The following is a 23,349-nucleotide window of genomic DNA, read 5'->3' as shown; positions in this document are numbered from 1 at the left end:
ATATGGTACTATAGTTCAAAGAGTTAAATCATTTCATAAGCAACAATAATATCTTTGTTAAACTTACAGTGTTGCTATAATAGAACGTCTTTGAAATAGCGCTCCTAAAAAAAATCAAATAAAGCTATGATTATGAAAATGGGCTATGAATAATGTTATTGAGGAATCTATCAAATTAATAAGTGGTTTGTTATGTTTTAGTTACAATTTTGCTAGACATACTTAGGTTTATCCACACTTGTTATATATCCTTGTAGTTCTGATAATCATCTAATAGAAACTACAAGTATAAATAAATATATTTGACTCAGAGAGATTTTTCTTTTGTTCCATTTCCTTTTCCACATAAACACAAATCATAGTGTATACTCTCTCCCACATGCGTACTAAAGAAACCTTTATTTTCTTTAAGTGTGTGTTAGTGTGTGTGTATGTATCTGTGTGTAAAATCAAACTGTGATATGCCAGGTAGGTGATTTTTTTAAATGGACAAAGTAATAAATCTTATTCTCCTAGTGCCATCAAAACTTGCACAGAAAAAAACTTACCTTGTCCTTAGCCCACTGTTCCCTAAACACTTGGAAAGAAAAAAGATAAAGGAATCATAAAATCAAAAGGTTTTAGACTAACAAGAAAATTTCAAAGTAATTAAGACAAGTTAATGATAACATACTAGTATCCAAAAGAAAACTGTTTTGACATCTCTTATTAGACTGTTCATATAATATTTATCTATTCATTTTTAACAACCTGACATATATACTTGTGTGAAGAATACTCTGTAAGGAACTGCAGGTTCTAGAAAGTTCTAAACTTTGTGGAAGAAAATTTAGAAACTGTGGGTGTATTATAAAGTTAATATACTTCCACATATTGGAATATTGTGCAGCTATTAAACTTTTACAATACAAATACTGATTATAATGTATTATAAAATGAAAAGAACTTATGAATACGGTACTATTTTATTTTCTATAAGCAGATGCCCACATACATGTATTGTAAAGGTAAAAGGAAAAATTAAACAATCTATTATTATCACTGACTGGTTGGAGTAGTTTCTAATCAAACTTACACCTTTCTATATTTCCAAATTTTCTGCAATCAACATGTGCTAATTCTCAATGAAAAATTTAATGTAGAGTGTTAATATACAACAGAAAAAGCAAGAATTATTCCAGATAACTAACATCCAGGAGGAACATGTATGTACCCCTTAACTCATATCCCTGTACTTGATAAATTTAAACAAATCCATATCAATAATTATGCTAAAAATAAACGAACAGGAATTCTCGTTCTGCATAAGATGGTTAAGCACACGCCACTCTATCTCTCACACTAACTGCAACTATAAAAATGGACAGAATGTGTGAAGCAACTATTCAAAGACCCTGAAAAGTATATGGTAGCAGGTACAACAGGTAAGAAGATGAACATTTGAGTAACCACCAGATCTGTACTGAGGTGACCATTTTTTCCCCTTTGAACTCTCACCATTTGGCCCTGAATGCTGCACAGTTGTAAAAGTGAGTGGCAGAGAAGAGTAATTAAAGCCTCAGCTTTCTGGGCGAAGACTGAAAAAGGAAGTCCCAGGGAACCTATAAGTACCAGGGAGATCAGACGGAGGGCAGGGCTTGGAAAAGAAACCCTATAAAGTTGTTTATGAGTTCCTGGGCTCATCACCAAGTTGTGCACACGTATATCCACTCCTGATCAGTGTATCAAAGCTATTGAGAACGGAACTAACACATCAACTACCAACTAGGTACCAAACTACTACTGGGTGGTACACACAAGGGAAAGATTCAAATAGCACTACAAAGGCTTTGAAAACTAAACTGAAATTGGAACCACAGCCCACAAAAAGTATGTTGGAACTCTCAGCATAAACCTAACCAGGTTGACTGCTTGCTAGAACAAAAATGTCAATGTTTTCCTTGGGATTTAAAGTAAATCAGGAAGGTTATAGCATAACATTCAAAATTTGCAAGATACAGGCCAAAATCGTTTTCCATGTGGAAAACTAGGAAAATTTCAACTTGCAGGAGAAAAGACAATCAACAGATTCCAACAACAGAATGACACAGCTGTTGAAAATATCTGAAAAGACTTTAAAGTAGTTATTAGATAAATGCTCCAGCAATCAGGGACACTCCAGAAATGATGAAAAAATATAAATTTTCAGCAAAGAAATAGAAGACATAAAGAAAAAAAAAAACAGAAGTTTTGTAACTGAAATATACAATACACAAGACAGAAAATTCACTGGGAACGTCAATAACAAAATGAAGATGACAGAGAAGACAGTGTTGAAAATAGATCAATAGAAATGATCCCATCTAAACAACAATCTGCAACTTAAAATAAATAGATTTATTATCTTAGTTTCAGAGTGTTGAGAATCCAGGAAAGGCCAAGCCACATGATGGTCTCAGGTCACTCTTGAAGTTTCAGTTAAAATGGCTGAGGCTACAGTCATCTGAATGCCTCTCTGAGTCAGCCAGCAAGAGAGAAAGGAAGGGCATGCAAGACAGAAACCATAGTCTTTTCGCAACCTCATCAGGGAAGTAATATTCAACAATATTGCCGAATTCCATCCACTAGAAATGAGTCACAAGATCCAGCCCACACTCAAAGAAAGGAAATTGTATAAGGGTATGAATATCACGAGCTGGAATCTTACAGGTTTACCACAGCTTTGCACAGACTTAGGTTGTATGAAGAATATAATAGAAAACATATTTTCTACTGCCAAGAAGGTATCTCTTTGCATTGTTATCATTGGTATAACAATTGGAATTAGAGAATTTCATCGAATTGGAACCACTTTACTTATTTAATGCCAGTTCATCTATATGATGTTCCCAAATCGGTCACTCCATTTAAAGATAAGGGTATTAAAACAGCAATTAATGGAAAAAGTGTGTTTGTACCATTACTTCCACCTGTAGTTGTATGTAAGATTTTTAAATGGGGATATTCTATATACATTTTATTTTATTTAAGGAGACAAAAATCATCTCACTACTTTCCTTTAAAAAGAATGATAAATCTGGAAAGGGCGTAAGAAAATAACTAGTCCAACCTCTTGATTTTGTAAGTGAGGAAACTCAGGGTTATTCAAACTGTCACGGCTATTTGATAATAATAAGTCTAGGAAGTGACATGCTGAAACTGACTCGCATGGGCTTGCAAGGCTTAACTGTGAGAAGTCTTCCTAACACCACTTTCAGTGACATCAGGCTGGTAGCTTGAAATTGGCCACAATAGGAGTATTTACATCATGGAAGTCTGCAAGCATTACAAATCAGTGTTGTTTTTTTTTCCAGTGTGCTAATTATTAAACATTCACCAGCACAACACTAGGCTTTCTGATCTCTTGTTCCCTATCTGCTATGCACTGGTTGTATGTCTTTATCATGAAGACCAAAGCTGCTGAACTAATTCTCTTATATAATGTTTTACCCTCCTCAATCTGACCTGGACTTTGTACATAATGTTTCTTCAGAAGTTACATTCACTCATATGCACTGTTAATGAAAAGCAGGTTTATATACCCATAGTAATTATGGGTCCTGGTGATCTTTGAAAAAGATGGATGCCTAGTTTCTCTATCTCAAATGGTTTGTCACAAGAAAGCAATTATCTTTATTTAATGTCTAGACACTGTGACTATATTTTTAACACTGCTACACAGTATTAGCCATACTCATGGCTTTTCATGTGATCTATATGACAATTAAATTTTAAAACCTCATTTCTTCATGTTATGCATATTATAGCAAACTCTCTTAATTTAACAAACTCTGTCTCCTGTGGGGTCAAACAATACAAAACAATACAAAACATAAAGGAGCCCCAAAGTTAATTTAAAAGTAATTTTTTAAAGAATTCATATTATTTGCTTTATCCTACCCTAATTTTTATATTCTTATTTCTTGACCTTTATTATTATTTCTAGTTACTACATAATATTATAGGGTCATTTCTAATTAGTAACAGCAACAAAGAAAACAAATCTGCCATTCCTGGAACCAGTCAAAATTGTAAGCTACAAAGTTCCAGCTCTTTGAGTTTGTTTAAGTAGGAGTTTCAATAAAATTGTTTATATATGAAGTACATTTATAGTAGAGATTTGGTAGCATAATTATTCTCTAAAAACTTGCATTACTGTAATTAACTACCACATGCTGGTTATTGCCAGGATCTCTTCTTATAGCCATAGTGATTTCCTTATTAAATGAAGAAGCAAACCTGCTGTGTGTGTGTGTGTGTGTGTGTGTGTGTGTTTGTTCTCAAAAGTTATCCAGAAACTCTCACCAACCCCACAGCTACAGATCTGGTTCAGTCAACATCTCTTATTTAGATCATGGTAATTATCCTTGTCTTAGTCCATTCAGGCTGCTATAACAAAATAAAACAGACGGGGTAGCTTATAAACAACAGAAGTTTATTTCTCACAGTTCTGGAGGCTGGAAGTCCAAGACTGAGGGGCTAACATGGCTGCGTTCTGGGGAGGGCGCTCTCCCTGGTTCATAGCTGGTTACTTCTCACTGTGTCCTCACATGGTGGAAAGGCTAGGGATTTCTGGGGTGTTTCAATTATAAGGCACTAATGCTATTCATGAAGACTCCACCCTCATGACTTAAGCACCACCCAAAGGCCCCCCCTCCTAACACTATCATTTTGGTGGTTAGGATTTCAACATTTGAACTTTGGGAACACAAACAGTCAGACCATAGCAGTCTTCTAACTACTTTCCCTGTTTTTATTCTTGCCTTCCTACAAGCCAATTCTCCACACAACAGCCAGAGTCAACATTTAAAAGGTATATGAGATCTGCTGAATCCCACAATGACTTCCCATCTCACTCAGAGCAAAAGCCCACAGTCCATATAATGGCTTACAAAGCCTATGTGATTTGACCTGCGTCTTCTCTGACCTCATCTCCTTCTCTCTCCTTCCCTCTATCTGCTCCAGCCACACTACCCACCATGTTTTGTTTTGTATTGTTTTTTCAAATACTGCAGTCATGTTTGCATCTCGGATATTTCCATTAGCTATAATCCCTCTACCTGGAATGTTTTTCTTTCTAATACTTGCATAGCTCACTCTCTCACTTCTTTAAAGTTTTTGCTTCAACATGTTCTTAGTGAATCATGGCTGGTGGCTGATTACCATGTCTAAAAATGGAACCTGCCCTAATCTCTGTCCTTCTGCTCTCACTTTTCCAGAATATTTATAATTTACTAACTTACTATAATTTAGCTATGATGTTAATGTTTATTGTCTGTCACCCAGACCACAGTATAATATATATATGTATTTATATACTGCCTTAAGTTAATATTTTTGAAGAAAAGAAGAAAAAAGAAGAAAGGTAACCACAAAAGTAAAATACAAGAAAAAGTAGTGAATATAGACATTGGTAAACATGTGGGTGAATCTATTTAATTATAGACTCTAAAAACAAATTAATAATGAGGATTAATAGGAGAGGATAGAGCTAACAGACCTGGTAACATAACAATAGCATGAAAATAATAGAAAGAGATTAGTGTTTCCATATTTTTAGTCCCTTGCATTATTATGCAATAGCATAGAGACGTTAACTAGCTTTAGGTATCTCTAAGACTAGAATGTGGTTTAAAATATAAGGCTATCCATTTTCTAAAATGGATTTTAGGCAAAAATTAACAGAAGCAAAAAAAGAAATTGACAAATCTGTAAATACAGTTAGGGATTTTACAGATCTATTCCTCAGAAACTGAACATCAAATAGACAAAACAGTAATGAGATTGTTGAAAATATAAAAGGTGAAATTATTAAGCTGTACCTTATAAACATGTAGACCACCTTCATGGAAAAAAAAAAAGAGAAAATAAATCCTTTTAGTCACAAAGTATGCCTATGTACAAAAGAATATCTTATATAAACTATTTTCTCTCACCACAATGTTATAAAGAGTCAAAATAGGACACAGACACACACACACACAAACACATACACACACACAGAAAATACTGAAAATACACTTCTGAATAATCCACTGCCCAAAGGCTAAATTAGAATGAAACTTATGAATTGGATCTACATAAAAATGAAAGCAATAGAGATTAAAATGTGTAAATGTCTGTAAAGCAGTACAAAGAAAAAAAATGTTTAACTTTGATACACATATAATAAAGACTAAAAATTAATGAACTAAGTGGCCAAATCAAGAAGCTAGAGACAGAACAAGAGGAAAGACCCTGAGAATGAAGAGATTATAATAGTAAGAGTAGAAACTATTTTTTTAATGGGAAGACTAGAGAAGATCAAAAATATAAAAAAGCTTTAAAAATAAAAGAGGCAAGATTGATCAACAGTATTAACAATTTTTTTAGGTTTTGGAAAGTTGAAGGAGACATACGTATAAATAAAGCAGAGATTTAAAAGCATCAAGAGAAAATACATGGAAAAATTATGCAAATAAAATTGAAAATTATATTGAAAGAACAATTTTCAAAATTATTAGCAAATTGACTCGAGCCAATAGAAGGCCAGAATTAAACTATAACCATTAAAAAATTGAGGAAGCAGCAAAATTCTATTAATTACAAAAGGATGAGACCCTGGTAGATTTAAACAATTTTACCAACCTTATATGACTCATATGATTTTTATTATATTCATTATGTCGTACATCATCACCACTACCTAATTCTAGAACATTTTCATCACCCCAAAAGAAATTGTGTACCTATTTGTACTCAGTCCCAATTTCCCTCTCTCCTCATCCCTTGACAATCACTACTTAACACTTGTTTTTAAATTATAATTATTAACATAAGTGAGAGTGTTCACATAGATAGACTTGAACAAATCCAATTTGGAAGGCAAAAGAAGTGTTTCCTTCACTGCTCTCTACTTCAGGTTAACTTTAAGTAGTAATCAACATGAAAAGTTTTCCATTAAAAAGAATGGTTTATTTATCAAGTGAATTTCTCTCCTGGTAATAGTATAATTAAAAATTTTCATAGGCACATTTCGAAGTTCAGTTCTTGAAGAGTCAGTTAAATATAAATTCATAATGCCACCTTGTACTGTGCTGCATTTTTGAGATTGTAGAAATGTGAATGCACTAGTATATAATAAGTTATTGAATTCAGTCAACATAATATAGGTGTACTGAGTAATTATGAGAGTATGCAAATCTCTTGAAATTGGCTAATGTATAAGCAGCATTCATACTACTTCAGCATAACCTAGTTTACTGCTTCTGTTAGGCAAGGAAGAAATTTGAACCTTCTTCTGAGGAGTATCCCAGTCTCTATCTGAACTCCAACTTCACTGGGTCTGCAGACAAGCATCACCTCTCCCAAGAAACCTCATCTGATTATCCCACACACTGACCTTTCCTTTTTGTAATTCCTCTTCAGCACTTATTCATTTTAGACACCTAATGGAACACTGTGTTACAGCTGAATTGTGCTAACAAAAGCAATGAGAGTGATGGGATATTTTTTAACCTAACAGATATTTTACATCCAAATATTTTAGCACTAGAGTCTCTGCAGAAACAATGCCCTCATTTCAGTGATGCTGCCATGACTCCAGTCACTCTGTTAACTCCTGTTACACACCATCCAGGGCATTTTCATATGATGCACTGACATTTTCTCTGGTGAAGATTCATGTCCTCCCACAAAATAGCTTTCCTTCCTGATCTTGTTTTTAATCTCATCTATCTACTCTGACAATAGTGCTTACTTCAGAGTCTAACCTATTATTTACTCTATAATTTGGGGGAAAAAAAATTTTCCTCCAAGAAGAAGTTGACTGTATAAATTTTTAAAAAATTGACCTTTAATTCCTCAATGAAAATGCCTCAAAATACACTACACAACGAAGGATTCCTAAGGCATGGGTCTCTCCTTCTAGGAGTTCCTAAACTAACTGGAAAAGCAAGCTATATAAGACCCATTTGAAATGACATGCTTTATTTTTTAGTAAATATACATACATTTATATGTACCTATTAATACAACTGACAGCTGCCTGGCATTGGTACTGGAAAATCAGAAATAAAAGATACAGTCAATGACTTATTATCTGGTATGGAATGTAGAAAGGTGCTTTATTGAAGTAAAATTTCAGAAACTAGAGACACAGGCTAAAAATTGAAGTCAGGAGAAATGAAAGATTAAGGAAAATATTAGGTTGGTTTGTCTCTCGTATTGTTTAAGGAAACTGGGAAGAAACTGTTATACCTAATAGGAGTAAGAGGAAACGAACACAGTTTCAAAGTTCCCACTTTCTGATGATTAGAAAAAATATAACCTCTATTAAAAAAAAAAACCTACAGCATGATACTACCTACACATATATGCTAAATGACTCTTCAAGTAATTGAATGACTCTTTATATCCTTTCTCAAAATTTTAAATCCCATGAGGTCAAAGAGTATATTTTGTTGACTCACAAGTAGTAGATGCTCAACAAAATTTGATGAATAAATTTTGTGAATGAGTGATTAGATTCATTGATACTAATTCTTAACTCAATACTTGGTCAATGCAAGTAATACTGCAGCCTAAATGTGAAAGACAGAGAGCAGTTAGGCCAATAGAAAAGCAAGACATTGAAGATGGATCTTCTAAAAGTTGACACTAATGTAGAGATTTTAATTAGTGTCTCAGAAAAAATGACAGATGTTCCCCTTGCCCAAGAGTCAGGGATAGGCAAAGCAATCTACAGATTCAATGCAATCCCTATCAAACTACCACTGGCATTTTTCACAGAACTAGAACAAAAAACTTCCCAATTTGTATGGAAACACAAAAGACCCCAAATAGCCAAAGCAATCTTGAGAAAGAAAAATGGAGCTGGAGGAATCAGGCTCCCTGACTTCAGACTATACTACAAAGCTACAGTAATCAAGACAGTATGGTACTGGTCCAAAAACAGAAATATAGATCAATGGAACAGGATAGAAAGCCCAGATATAAACCCACACACATATGGTCACCTTATTTTTGATAAAGGAGGCAAGAATATTCAATGGAGAAAAGACAGCCTCTTCAATAAGTGGTGCTGGGAAAACTGGACAGCTACATGTAAAAGAATGAAATTAGAACACTCCCTAACACCAGACACAAAAATAAACTCAAAATGGTTAAAGACCTAAATGTAAGGCCAGACACCATCAAACTCTTAGAGGAAAACATAGGCAGAACACTCTATGATATAAATCACAGCAAGATCCTTTTTGACCCAGCTCCTAGAGAAATGGAAATAAAAACAAAAATAAACAAAATGGGACCTAATGAAACTTCAAAGCTTTTGCACAGCAAAGGAAACCATAAACAAGACGAAAAGACAACCCTCAGGATGGGAGAAAATATTTGCAAATGAAGCAACTGACAAAGGATTAATCTCCAAAACATACAAGCAACTCATGCAGCTCAATATTGAAAAAACAAACAACCCAATCCAAAAAAGGGCAGAAGATCTAAATAGACATTTCTCCAAAGAAGATATACAGATTGCCAACAAACACATGAAAGAATACTCAACATGATTAATCATTAGAGAAATGCAAATCAAAACTACAATGAGGTATCATCTCACACCGGACAGAATGGCCATCATCAAAAAATCTACAAGAGATTTAAATCCAGTTTGTGTTCTCCAACTTTGTCAATTAATATCTATTAAGGGTAGTCTTACATGAAAATCTGGTTCAGAAAGTCACAGAAAACCAGAGTAAGACTGTGTTACAGGTTAGGAACCATGAAGCATACTCTGAACTAGAGATTTGCATTCATAAAATTTGTTGAGAAGTGCTTTTAGGATCACCATGTGTGGAAGGGGAGGAAAGAAAGCAAGATTGGGCAGATGGGAAAGATGGGATGAAATGCAGTCTCAACAATGGTCAAAGCTAAATGCCACAAACAGCTCTGAAGGTGGAATGGTCCTTCAGATTTGTTCACATTGTTGTGAGAAAGTCAAGTCTTTATACTCTGAATCAACCAGTCACAGGATGTAGACTACCTCGAGAAAGAGATGTGACTTTGGGAGAAGCAGCTCCTCCAACCAAGGTCTATTTCCAGAGAAGGATGACAACTGAGGGTTGCCAGCAATTAGGGTAACGAGCTCTTCAGTACTGAATAGGAATCTGGACAGCATATCACAGCATCCATTCCTGATTATTATTTTTCTCTCCAAGTCATGAAGCATACATTGACCCTTTCAAACAAACACATCACAAAGTAGTTCCTCAATGCAGAAAGAAATGAACAGCTGCTCAAGTAGGAAGAGTAGATATTTCAAACTCAAGTTTGGAATTTTTTTTAATATTACATATTGGAATATATAGCCTTGCTTGATTTTTATCTCCATTTTGCGTTTAATAGCTTAATTATTAAAATAATTGATACAAGTTATTAAAACTGTTCCATGTTAGAGACTTTCATATAATCTTGCAAAAAATCTAAGGGTTAGGTACTACACATTGCACAGATAAAGAAAGTAGGCTGGGGGAAGTTATGTATATTGTTCTTGGTCACACAGTTAGTAGATGGCTGACTTGTGTCTAACTCCCAATCTGTATCCTTTCTACTACTCTGCACTGTTACTTGGGTTAAATAGAAATATATTTTAAATATAATTTTATAATTTATCAACCTTAGAATTGGAGCCTTTGTCTATCTCATTTATCACAGCGGACACTGCTCTTCATCTTAGTAACTCAGAAACTAATCTAGGTTCTTTGATCAGTTTCCTCAAGTACAAAATGGGTATAAAAAATATTTTCCTTACCTATGCAAATAGCTTGTAATGAACAAATGAGATGATGAGTACTCAAGTGACTTGAAAACTATAAAGTGCTGAAAAATACATATAATAATTATTATGATGATTACTTCTTTTGCATTGTACTCAATATGGTACAGTTCTGAAAAGGCATATACCCTCACATGCATGCTTATTTTATAATATTTAGCTATGACCTTCACCTTCAGGCTTAAAAGAATCAGATAATATTAATATTCAGTAAAAAGAAAAGGCCATATTTTTATTTTAATGAAACAAAATGATTTTTTAAAATAATAATGTTATTAATTGTAATTATATAAAGGTACAACTTGTTCTGTGAAAATTTTAGCATTGATGTTTAAGAACAGTTTAGTTCTTGGATTCTACCTTTACGCTCTGGACTTCCATATTCATATGACTAATAGCCAAATGGAGAGGAGAGTACTGGAAGCAACACTGGCTGGGCAAGGTTGCTATAACCCTACAAATACAAGGTTGCTTGGCAAAAGCTGATCTGGAGAATGTGACTTAAGCCCAGACTCAATTGAGTCTTCTTGTTCTTATGGGCCAGCAGAGCAGTAGATCCAGAATCTGTTTACCCAATAAACTGCATAGAAATGGGGCTGAATTCAGAAATATAATGGCAACTGGATTCATCAGAAACTAGAAGGATGTGGTCAGGAGACCATGATTCACATGCGCATTGGCCTTTAAGACAGAACCATCTCCACTAGTGAAACACAACCTAATAATAATTAGCACCTCTACTAAAATGAAGAACTATTAAGTGGTGAAGAGAGAGGTCAACAGCAAGAGAGTCGACGTTTTTCTATTCTCTGAGGCCAGATGGAAAGACTCACTAGAAAGATTTCACCACACACACACATATACACACACTTTCTAGCACAGATTCTCTGATGAGTACTTTAGTAAATGGAGACTTAATTTCTTACAATAAAGAAAAAGTGCTTAAAGGTGACATAAAACAAATGGATTGTGTGGCAGAAGAAGAAAATTTACTCTACCCTTTTAGGTTCTTCTGGTTGATCTAAGAATTAAATTGACATGAGACAGATTAACAGGAGAAAATTATCCAAAAGTTTTGTAACATGTATACATGGGAGAGACTCAGGAAAACTGAGTAACTCACCAAAATGACTGAATCCCTCACCTTAAATAACACCCTCAGCTATAGACAAAAGATGATGTTGAGGGTAGTGGTTTGGGACCTCAAAGGGGAAGAAGGCAATTGACATGGAGATGGAAAAACAAATGTTTGGTAAACAAATATTTGCTGGGCCATGAAGAGACAATAGGACACAGAGGAGAATTTTACAAATAGGCTTACTAGGTTCCTCCCTGTCTGCACACCTAGTCCATACTATAGTTATTTATGGTGATAGCTCACTTCCTGAAACAAGTCCTCTGTCTACATTCTTTAGACAGGGAGAAAGTCAAAGTTTTTTCCTGAATCTTTTGGGCTTTGATTGTTTTCAGCTTGAAATAATCTACATGCCAAAGAGACATTTTGGGGTGGCAAATTTTGTTCCCCGACAATTGCAAAATTCAGTGTGATAAAGATGCCAAATATTCCCAAATTGATCTATAGATTCAATGGAGTAAAGATTTTTCTCAACTCTGAAAATTGTACCAAAAAAACCCCATCAGGGCTTCCCTGGTGGCACAGTGGTTGAGAGTCTGCCTGCCAATGCAGGGGACACGGGTTCGAGCCCTGGTCTAGGAAGATCCCACATGCCGCGGAGCAACTAGGCCTGTGGGCCACAACTACTGAGCCTGCGCGTCTGGAGCCTGTGCTCCGCAACAAGAGAAGCCGCGATAGTGAGAGGCCCGTGCACCGCGATGAAGAGTGGCCCCCGCTTGCCGCAACTAGAGAAAGCCCTCGCACAGAAACGAAGACCCAACATAGCTAAAAATTTAAAATAAATAAATCTATATTAAAAAAAACGCGTCAAAATAGCAAAAATACACTTTAAAAGATAAAAAAAAAATAAGGAATACTTGCTCTATTAGCCACACTATTAAGACAGTGCGGCTACTGGCACAGCAATAGGAAAATAAATCAATGCAACAGAGTAGAGAGTCCAGAAATAAACCCATGCATATGTAAATATTTGTTAAATGTAGCATTGCAGATTAGCAAGGAAAGAACAGATTTTTTTTTCAGGAAACGCTACTAGGTTATTTTTGTATACATATGGAAAAAATTAATTTGATTTCTACCTTACTCCATCCACAAAAAATTAATTTTAGATAAATTATAGAACTAAATGCAAATGACAAAACTATAAAGCTTTTAGAAGATAATACAAGTGAATATTTTCATTACTTTGTGGCAGGGAAGGAACTCTTAAGACCAAAGAAAGCTAAATTTACCACTTTAAAAGGAATTTCTGTTCATCAAAATACACCATCTAGAGAAATAAGAGAAATTGCAAAACAGGAGAATATATTTGCATGATATTTAACTGATGTAAAGAAGCAAAATTTGTCACCCCAAAATATCTCTTCGGCATGTAGATTATTTCAAGCTGAAAACAATCGAGGCCCAAAAAACTCTGAAGAAACCCTGACCTTCTCCCTAACTACCTAACGAATGTAGACAGAGGACCTGTTCCAGGAAGGAAAATGTCACCATAAGTAACTACAGAATGAACTAGGTGTGCAAACAGGGAGGAACCTAGCAAGTCTATTTGTAAAATTCTCCTCTGTGTCCTATTGTCTCTGCATGGCCCAGCAAATATTTGTTTACTAAACATTTGTTTTTTAGTGTTTTTTTTTAACATCTTTATTAGAGTATAATTGCTTTACAATGGTGTGGCAGTTTCTGCTTTATAACAAAGTGAATCAGTTATACATATACGTATGTCCCCATATCTCTTCCCTCTTGCATCTCCCTCCCTCCCACCCGCCCTATCCCACCCCTCTAGGTGTTTTTCCATCTCCATGTCAATTGCCTTCTTCCCCTTTGAGGTCCCAAACCACTACCCTCAACATCATCTTTTGTCTATAGCTGAGGGTGTTATTTAAGGTGAGGGATTCAGCCATTTTGGTGAGTTATTCAGTTTTCCTGAGTCTCTCCCATGTATACATGTTACAAAACTTTTGTTTAATTTTCTCCTGTTAATCTGTCCCATGTCAATTTAATGCTTAGCCCAGCAAGAAGAACCTAAAAGGGTAGAGGAAAAATTCTTCCTCCCCAACACTGACAATGCACTGGTATCCAAGATATATATAATGTCTAGAATCAAAAGAGACACTGTTTAGAGACCCAGTAGAAAATGGGAAAAATATCTTAATAGATACTTCAAAACGAGGAAATTTATAAAAAGATGTTTTATCTCACAAGTTATTAGAAAAAATGAAAATCAACCAATTTCACACTCATCTGATTGAATAAATTCAGAAGTCTAACAATTCCAACTCATATGAGCTGCAACTATGAGTGCCATTTGGTACAATCCCTGTGGAAAATCATATGACATTATCCAGTAAATTTGAAAATGTGTATAGCCTATGATCCTGTAGTTCTCATCCTAGGTATAATCACAGAGAAACTCATGCACTTGTGCACCAAAAGACGCATAAAAGAGTTTTTATTGCTCATTGTTTGTAATAGTTCCATACAGGAAATAACCCAAATATCCATGAAAATTAGAATGGGAAAATAAATAATGACATAAAATGGAATGCTATGCAACATTGAAAATGAATAAACTACTGCTAAACACAGTGAACACAATATGTTGAATGAATGAAACAAGTCACAGAAGTATGTAGACAGTATGACTTCATTTAGATGATGTTTAAAAATAGACAAAACCCGATTATCATGTTTAGGGATGCAAACATAGGTGGTTAACTATAAAAAAGCAAGAAAATGATTATTGAAAATGACAGATGACTTTCCCCCTAGAAGAAAGGAAATGTGTTCAGGAAAGGATACATGTGAGATGGCTGATATGTTCTGTGGCTTACGGTATTTCTGCACTAATTCATTCACCAGATAGTTGCAAATCTTTTGAAATTTCGTTTATTCTCCCAAGAAATTAAAGCTGAGAATTTTGACACTAGCTTATATATTTAAGACAATTGATCTCATTTTTACCATATATAACACTATATATACATATTATTCTAAGTTAACTTCTTTTTTTCTTTCAAGTTTGATCTCTTGAGTTGTGTTTTCTAATAAAAGATTCAAACTGCCAAAACTGAGGAGAGAAAAAAAGAGGTCAATTTCAGCTGGGATAATTGCTTCACAGAAAAGATAGCACTTGAACTATACTTGGAAAGGCACATGGCAATTTGACATTAGGGAAAGAGTTATGTAGCAAGCACAAGCAGAGATATGTTCAATGATTTGACAAATAGACTAGTTTGACTGGATCATGCAGTTCATGTATGGGAATAATTGGAGTTAAGTCCAAAAAAGTCCAAAGGTCAATTCTGGAAAGTTTTGCTCTCAATCTCTCTCAATCAATCTCTCTCTCTCCCCCTCCCCCTCTCCCTCTACCTCCCTTTTCCCTCCCTCCCTCTCCCCCCACCAATTAAGACAATTCTTACTCATTCTTCAAATCTCTGCTTACTGTCACCTCCTTAGAAAGTCCTTCTTTGCTCTCTGAATTAGGGTAAGCTCACCACTGCAACATATAGACATAACTTTAACAGAATAAAATTTCATTTTTTGCTTTTTGTAACACCACAGGGGGGTGAAGAGTTTGCTAGACAGCCTTCCTCCACAGTTATTCAGGAAGTCAGAACTATCCAGGCCCTGTGATCTTTATCATGTGCCTTCCATGGTTATTCTTCAGTTCATCTCTACCCCAACAGCCAGAATAAAAAAGATCCTGGAGAGATGCTGCATGGTGGGAGAATTTTATGGGCCTGGAAACAGATCACTTCTACTGACATTCTAATGACCAGAACTTACTCAGTAGATTTCATTTTAATGAAATGAACTCACTCAAACAACATACTCCTTAGGGGTCCTCGTAACAACGCTAGTATATACGGATCTAATAATTCCCATCTTCCTCACTAACTAGAGTACCAGGTACCCACTGGCAAAAAAGTCCTATACAAGTGCTATGTTGTCCTGGTCCAAACCCAGAGGTGTGAGGAATTCATGTGTGGTTTAAGTTTAAGCCCACAAAAATAATTTTAATAATTTATTTTAGGCCATCTCGCTATCTGTTCTGTTATATATTAGAAGACAAAATATCAAATTTGTAAAAAAAAAAAAAATTAAATTTTTGTGTAAAATCAACAGAACGCATTCATATTTGAGTCCCTCCTCTCCCCAAAATAGTTCTATTCTAAACCCAAATATTACCAAACACTTTTGATTCTATAAATAAGAATACATTTACAATATTGTACTATGCATTTCTTTAGTGTCAACTATAAGATTAGGGGAAATAATCAAAGCGAATATAGGAGACAACTGTGGAAGAATGCCTTTTCCACCACATCCTTTCCCTGGGGCATGACATAAAAAGTTTCACTTTGAAGCAACTTAAAGCAGGAAAAAAAAAAAGAGAGAGACAGGGATACTGTTAGCATAGTAATATGCTGGAGATTGACTTGGAGGTGATAATACTTGTCCACATAAGTGTGCTGCATTTTTGTATATGTTTGATCTTGATGACTGTCCAGCGATGTGCATTCCCCTCTCTCTACTCACAACAAAGCCAAACGCTCTCTACATCAATTAGAAGAAAGTTATATGTCACAGTAAGACTAAAACTCCAAGTCTAGAGAAGAGGTTAAACCCTTGAGGTGGCTGAGGAGATCAGAAGGAGTCCCAGGGGAGAGGAGACAACTCCAGCAGCAGCCTCAAATGCTGCATCTACCATGCCTGACAAAGAGTGAATTAGGAGGAACACGGCAGGTGAGTCACCCCAGATCAGTTCTGGTGGCTCATGCATGAATAAAGAACAGTGCAGCACAGTGTTTTCATTCCATGTGTGTGTTTCCATTTAATGGACAGTATCACTCTGCTTTGCAACACTGAGAGATTATACAACATCTTCCTCTGTTCATAAATTGGGCAAATAATTTTTCTAAATAAATTCCACAATGCCATTTGTTTAGTCTTAGCTATTGTTAAAATGCAATTGAATTTCTGAATATGATGTTTTCTTTTCCAGAAAATCAGGCAGTTTACTTCAATTCCTTGTATTTTGAGTTTCAAGTAGACTGATCTGTGGAAATATTTTGGGCCGTGCACTACAGTGACAAAATCGTTAGATGAGGAGTCATAAGATTCAGCTTCATTCTAAGCTCTCACTTAGTTGGTCAAGTGGCCTTTAACTTCACTTCCTTCTCCTAAAAACTGAGAAAACAGCAAAATATCACCTGCACTGTCTAGAACTTTATGTTAATGTGAGATCAAATGAGGTAATGTATACCAAATGGATTTTAAAGTATAAAATTACACACTAATGGAAAGGATTAAAGGGTAATGTAGAGACTGTTCTACATGGAATTTTTTTAACATAATTTTTCATTTAATGAATATTTAGAATGTCTCCCACATGCATGGCTTTTGTGAGCCCTGAAAACGGGTGAGAGCGTATGAGGGAAGGGGTTGGATAAATTGTATGTAAAGCATCATGTTCCTTACCTCAAAGAGCTTGTAATAATATGGGAATCAGGACACACACAAAAAAATTAAAAGCAAAATAACAATTTAAAGAAGCATAGGATTAGATGGTAAGAAACACAGAGAGATAATTAGTGCTAAGAATACATCTTTGGAGAGAGGTTGTTAAGTAAGTGCTGGAAACCCCAGGCCCCTCTAGGCCTTTAATCCCTTAATTAGCATTCTCTGGTACATTAATGCATTTTCAACTTTTAAAGTCTATATTTTTTACAGAAGAAATACTTGAATATATTTTCATGATGCAACAATCTACAGAATACAAAGTTAAAATCCCACACTGTCTCTCCCCCTTCTGCCTGATAAACTCCATTCCCAATCTCATTTCTATCCCCATTAAATACCACTGTTAATAGTTTGGTGGTGTGTATCCTAGAACTTTTTGTGCATTGATACACACACGTGTGCACGCACAAATCTGTAACACCAAGGGTATCATAATGTATATGTTATTCTGAAACTTGCTGTTTTTTACTTAATAGTATGTCTTAGCAACACTTTTACGGCAATACATGTAACTTTATCTTGTTCTTTGAAAGTGATATTTTATATCAATAAACCAGACTACTATTTTTTCTCCTATTAATAGTCATTTAGATGTTTCTAATTTTCCAGTCTTACCAACCATGCAATACCACTATCTGAGGGCTCTCAGGATGACTTAGCTGTCAGCATGGGATGTCACATGACGTCACATCAGACCAGGGGACCCACTCTACGTAAAGGAGGTACAGGAGTGGGCCTATGCCCAGGGGGTACACAGGGTGTATTACATACTGTACCACCCAGAAGCAGCTGGCATGAGAGAGCATTGAAACAGTCTCTATACACATGATTGAAGGACTGTCTTGGAGGCAATACTCTGTGAGGCTAGAGTATGGTTTTTCTGGATGCAGTATGCACATTGAGTCAAAGACATTTATATACACTATATCTTCAGTAGGAAGAATACATGGGTCTGGGAACCAAATGGTTACCACCAGGGGAATCTGGTTTCCTGTCTGCAATAACCTTGAGTTTTGCAGAGTTAGATGTCCTGGTTCCTAAAGGGGGCATACTTCTGCTAAAGGACATAGTGAGGGTACCATTGAACTATAAAGTAGCGCTGCCCCTGAGTCCTTTGAGCTCCTCCTGATCCAGCAAGCTACTCTCTATTTCTAGCCCTTCTTTTTTTTTTTTTTAATATTCCACATATAAGTGAGATCATAAGTATTTGTCTTTTTCTCTTTGACTTATTTCACTCAGCATAACGTCCTCAAGTTTCATACGTGTTGTGGTAAGTGGAAAGATTTCCTTCTTTCTCGTGGCTAAATAATATTCCATTTTGTGTGTATGTTTGTTATACATATAACATCTTCTTTATCCATATATCCACTGATGAACACTTAGGTTGTTTCCATGTCTTGGCTATTTTAAATAATGCTTGGATTGGAATAGGAACATTCCAGGGATGAATCCCACTTGATCATAGTGTATGACCCTTTTAACGTGTTGTTGAATTTAGTTTGCTAGTATTTTGTTGAGAACTTTTGTATGCATATTTACTGGGAATATTGGCTTGTAGATTGTTTTCTTTTTTTTTTCTGGTGTCCTTATCTGGCTTTGGTATTAGGGTAATATTGAATGAATTTGGAAAAGTCTGAGAAGAATTGGGGTTAATTCTTTTTACATATTTGGTGGAATTCACCAGTGAAACCATCTGGTCCAGAGTTTTTCTTCCTTGATTACTGATTCAATCTCCTACTAGTTATTGGTCTGTTCAGATTTTCTATTTCTTCATTATTCAGTTTTGGTAGGTTTTACATTTCTAGGCATTTATTCATTTCTTTTAGGTTGTCAACTTTGTTGACAACTAATTGTTCATAGTTGTCTCTTACGATCTCTTGGATATTTATTTTCTTAATGCTGTTTTTCAATGAGCAGAAGTTTTCAATTTGATGAAGTATAATTTATCATACTTTATGTTTATTTATTTCTGTATCCTAAGAAATCTTTGCTTACCCATAGGGAGAAAATATATTTTCCTATGTTTTATTTTAGAAGATGTATAGTTCGGGATTTTACACTTAGGTCTATAATCTACCGTGAATTATTTTTCTACATTCATATAGATATTCAGTTGTTCTCATATCATTTACTGGAAATACTTTCCTTTCCATCGTTATCAAATTTACTTTGTTACCTTTACCAAAATCAATGTTCATGTTGGTGTGGATCTGTTTCTAAATGTTATGTCCAGCTCTCTTACTCTATCTTCTGTCTTTATGCCAACACCATACTGTCTTTAATATCACAGTTGTCGTAATTTTTAAAATCAGTGTAAATCTACCAGCTTTGCTCTTCTTTTTCAAGATCTTTTTGGCCTTGTAGTCCTTTTATTTTTCAATGTAGATTTTAGAATTATATTGTCAATTTATAAATACTAAGAAAAGTCTGTTGAAAACTGTGTTGCATTGAATCCAGATTATTGAGGGTATTTGGGAGGGAGTTATAATATGCATCCTCAACATCTCACAGTCCATGTAAAGTTACTATATTATATTGTATCATTTCATATTGCAACAATATATGTCCATTTAGCGGCCCACCATCCTTTGTGCTATTATAGTCATGTATATATTAAGTCCACATACGTTATAAACTCCATAATACAGAGTTAGAATTTTTGGTTTAAACAGCCATATGTCTTTCGGAAAAATTAGGACAGGAAAAAAATATATATATGAATTTTTATATTGCTTACATATTTCAGCTTTTCCAATTCTTTTTGTTTCTTTCTGTAGAATCCAAGTTTCCATCTGGAGTCATTTTACTTCAACCTGAACAACTTTCTCTAACGTTTCTTATAATGCAGTCTGCTGGCAGCAAAATGTCTGGTTTATTTTTCTGCTAATGTTTGTCTTTCTCCTTCAGTTTCAGAGGACATTTTTGCTGGGTATGGAATTCTGACTTTACAGGTTTTTAACTTTCTTTTTATAAAAATTTATTTATTTATTTATTTGTTTGTTTATTATTTATTTATTTATTTCTGGCTGCATTGGATCTTCGTTGCTGCGTGCGGGCTTTCTCTAGTTGCGGCGAGTGGGGGCTTCGTTGAGGTGGCTTCTCTTGTTGCAGAGCACAAGCCCTAGCACCCGGGCTTCAGTAGTTGTGGTACTCAGGCTCAGTAGTTGTGGTGCACAGGCTTAGTTGCTCCGCAGCATGTGGGACCTTCCCAGACCAAAGATCAAACCCGTGTCCCCTGCAATGGCAGGCAGATTCGAAACCACTGCGCTACCAGGGAAGTCCCTAATTTTCTTCCATCCTTTTGAAATTGTCATTCTGATGTCTTCTGGCTCATTTTTCCTCATTTTTTCTAAAGAGAGACCATTCGTCAGTTCTATTACTGTTCCCCTACATGTACTATATTGCTTCTTCTGGCTGCTTTTGATAATTTTTTCTTTCTCTTTGGTGTTCTGAAGTTTGCTTATGATGTGCCTGGGTGTAGCTTTCTTTATATTTTTTCTGCTTAACATCTACTTAGTTACTTTGCTCTATGGGTGTTTCATTTTATTAAATTTGGCAAATTTGTGGACATTTGTTTTTTAAATATTCATTGTCCCTATTTTATACTCCTTTCTATCCTCACTTTGCAGTTGCTCTTGCTTTCTTCCTCTTTGTCCTATGACTCTAGTAACATTGTGATCTTTGCTTCAATTATAGCTGCCTTAGCACCAAGCATCCTGGGGAGGGCTCTCAACTGAAAATTTTACCCAGTTTAGTTCCCTTCTTTCAAGTTTCTTCTTCTTTTGGGTTGCTTTATAAAGGCTTCAAGTTGTTGTGTGGGGTCTCTCCAGAATTTATAGTAGTTATCTATAGGGAAAGATTGGTAGAAGCTCTTCTACCATTATCTGAAGGGGATCTCTTCACCTAAACTTGTAAGTATCTCTTCACTTTCTTATGCACTCAACCAAAACAGCCAAAACAGCCTGCTTTTAGTTTTTCAAATATGCTGTTTTCTCCTTCTGCCTCAGAGCCCTTGCAATTACTCCAACCCCTTGGAATGTTTGCTCTCCATACCAACACACACACACACACACACACACACACACTAGAGTTTAAACCCATGTATTCTTTAGACCTCAGGTTAATGATTTTTTATACTGTGATGAAGATTTTCCTTACCTCTTGGACTAGACAATTTCTTCCCGGTGTTTTTTCCTAATCCCTCACGTATTTTTCCCTCATGACCCTTATCACGGTTTGTGGTTTAGGCTTTTTTCTGTCATTACTTAATATCTATCTTCACTATTGGAACTTAAATTCCAATGATTTGTGCTCACAAATTTGTACATAGATGAATCTTGTTTGTTATACTCGCCAGTATATGAGTAATGCTGAACAAGTATCTGATAAAGTGTGTGTTCTCAAAATATTACTTTAATGAATTAATAATTCATTATCTAATGGCTCCTCACCTATAATATTGCTTCTTGACTGTTTCTAATTAAATACCTCATGGGTGCCTTAAACATTACATGCCTCACACAGAATACATTTTCTTCCTATCAAACCCCACCTGTCCTCTTTTATGTGCAGTATAAATTAATTATAACCCTATATATCCAGGTGCTCATAATAAAAAACTCAAACCATTTTTAGGACTTTTCTCCTTTCTCATGAACACTTCCCACAAATGTACTTCCTTGGGATATCTCATTAGTCAAAAATTCTACCACCTTCTTTCCATTATCTAACTGCCTTATCTAAGGGCCTTATTTTGTTGTTTCTACAGGTTTCTATCATGTTTCACCGAGTTTAGTTTTTCCCCTAGCTACTTTGCATTTAATATTCATCCCTATTCTCCCAATAGATGGATAGTCCAGAAACAAAACTTGCCAGGTCTTCAGTTAAAATCTTTCCAAACGTTTCATTTTTAATTGGAGAAAGTTCAAGAACCCTAAGATAGGACTTCCCTGGTGGTGCAATGGTTAAGAATCTGCTGGTTAATGCAGGGGACACAGGTTCAATCCCTGGTCCGGGAAGATCCCACATGCCACGGAGCAACAGAGCCCATGCGCCACAACTACTGAGCCTGCATGTCACAACTACTGAAGCCCAGGCGCTGCAACAAAGAGTAACCCCTGCTCACCGTAACTAGAGAAAGACCGCGTGCAGCAACAAAGACCCAACGCAGCCAAAAAATAAATTAATTAATTAATTTAAAAAAAGAAACTTAACATAGCCTACCTTTTTTTTTTCACCTGGCCCCATAATTATATGGTATATTCATTTAGACACTACAACTCAAAGAAGATCTCAGCTGCTTTGTCTTATATAAGTGATCAGATCTTTCCCACACACCCCCAGCCTGATGTACAGCCAGAGCTCTGTGCTCTGTGTTCTAGCTCTAGGTCTCCGTTCATCCACAGGTATTCTCAGACCCTCCATTCTCTGTCACCGGGACACTAGGAACTTTTGGTCTTCTGTGCACTAGGTACAGAATATGAGGAGCCTAGACATCTCCCTAAGGGCTATCTATCTTGCCACCTCCTGCTGCCAAAGCTTCTCTACTGCTCTGACATGATGTTGGAAGTGGCCCCATGCCAAATACCAGACTCCTCCCAGCACCAGAGGCTGAAGGCTATGTCTTCAAAGTAGGACATGAACCTGATGTTTTCAGCAGATTCCATACCAGTCTGCGTGGTTTTAGCCCTCCAACCCTGTAGATCAACTCAGAACTTGGAGTGGATTAGATCTGGTGTCTGCTCTCCTTGCCTTCCTGTTTCCCTTAGAAGGGGGTAGGAGCAGGCTTTTTACTTTCTTTCACTTCTTCCCTAGCTGATGTTCATATTGCCCACTTAACGGTCAGACATAGTGAAGG

General features: G+C 35.7%; 1 long non-coding RNA gene across 2 annotated transcripts in view; it reads right to left on the bottom strand.

Moving 5' to 3' along the window:
* The window catches only part of LOC133096360 (uncharacterized), a 521,763-nt gene that overhangs the window by 292,986 nt on the left and 205,428 nt on the right, over positions 1-23,349 (bottom strand). The window lies entirely within an intron of this gene.

This window comes from Eubalaena glacialis, chromosome 8 (assembly GCF_028564815.1).
Source record: "Eubalaena glacialis isolate mEubGla1 chromosome 8, mEubGla1.1.hap2.+ XY, whole genome shotgun sequence".
Taxonomy (NCBI): domain Eukaryota; kingdom Metazoa; phylum Chordata; class Mammalia; order Artiodactyla; family Balaenidae; genus Eubalaena; species Eubalaena glacialis.
Note: the sequence above shows the minus strand (reverse complement) of the source record. Positions and strands in the feature narration are given on the sequence as shown.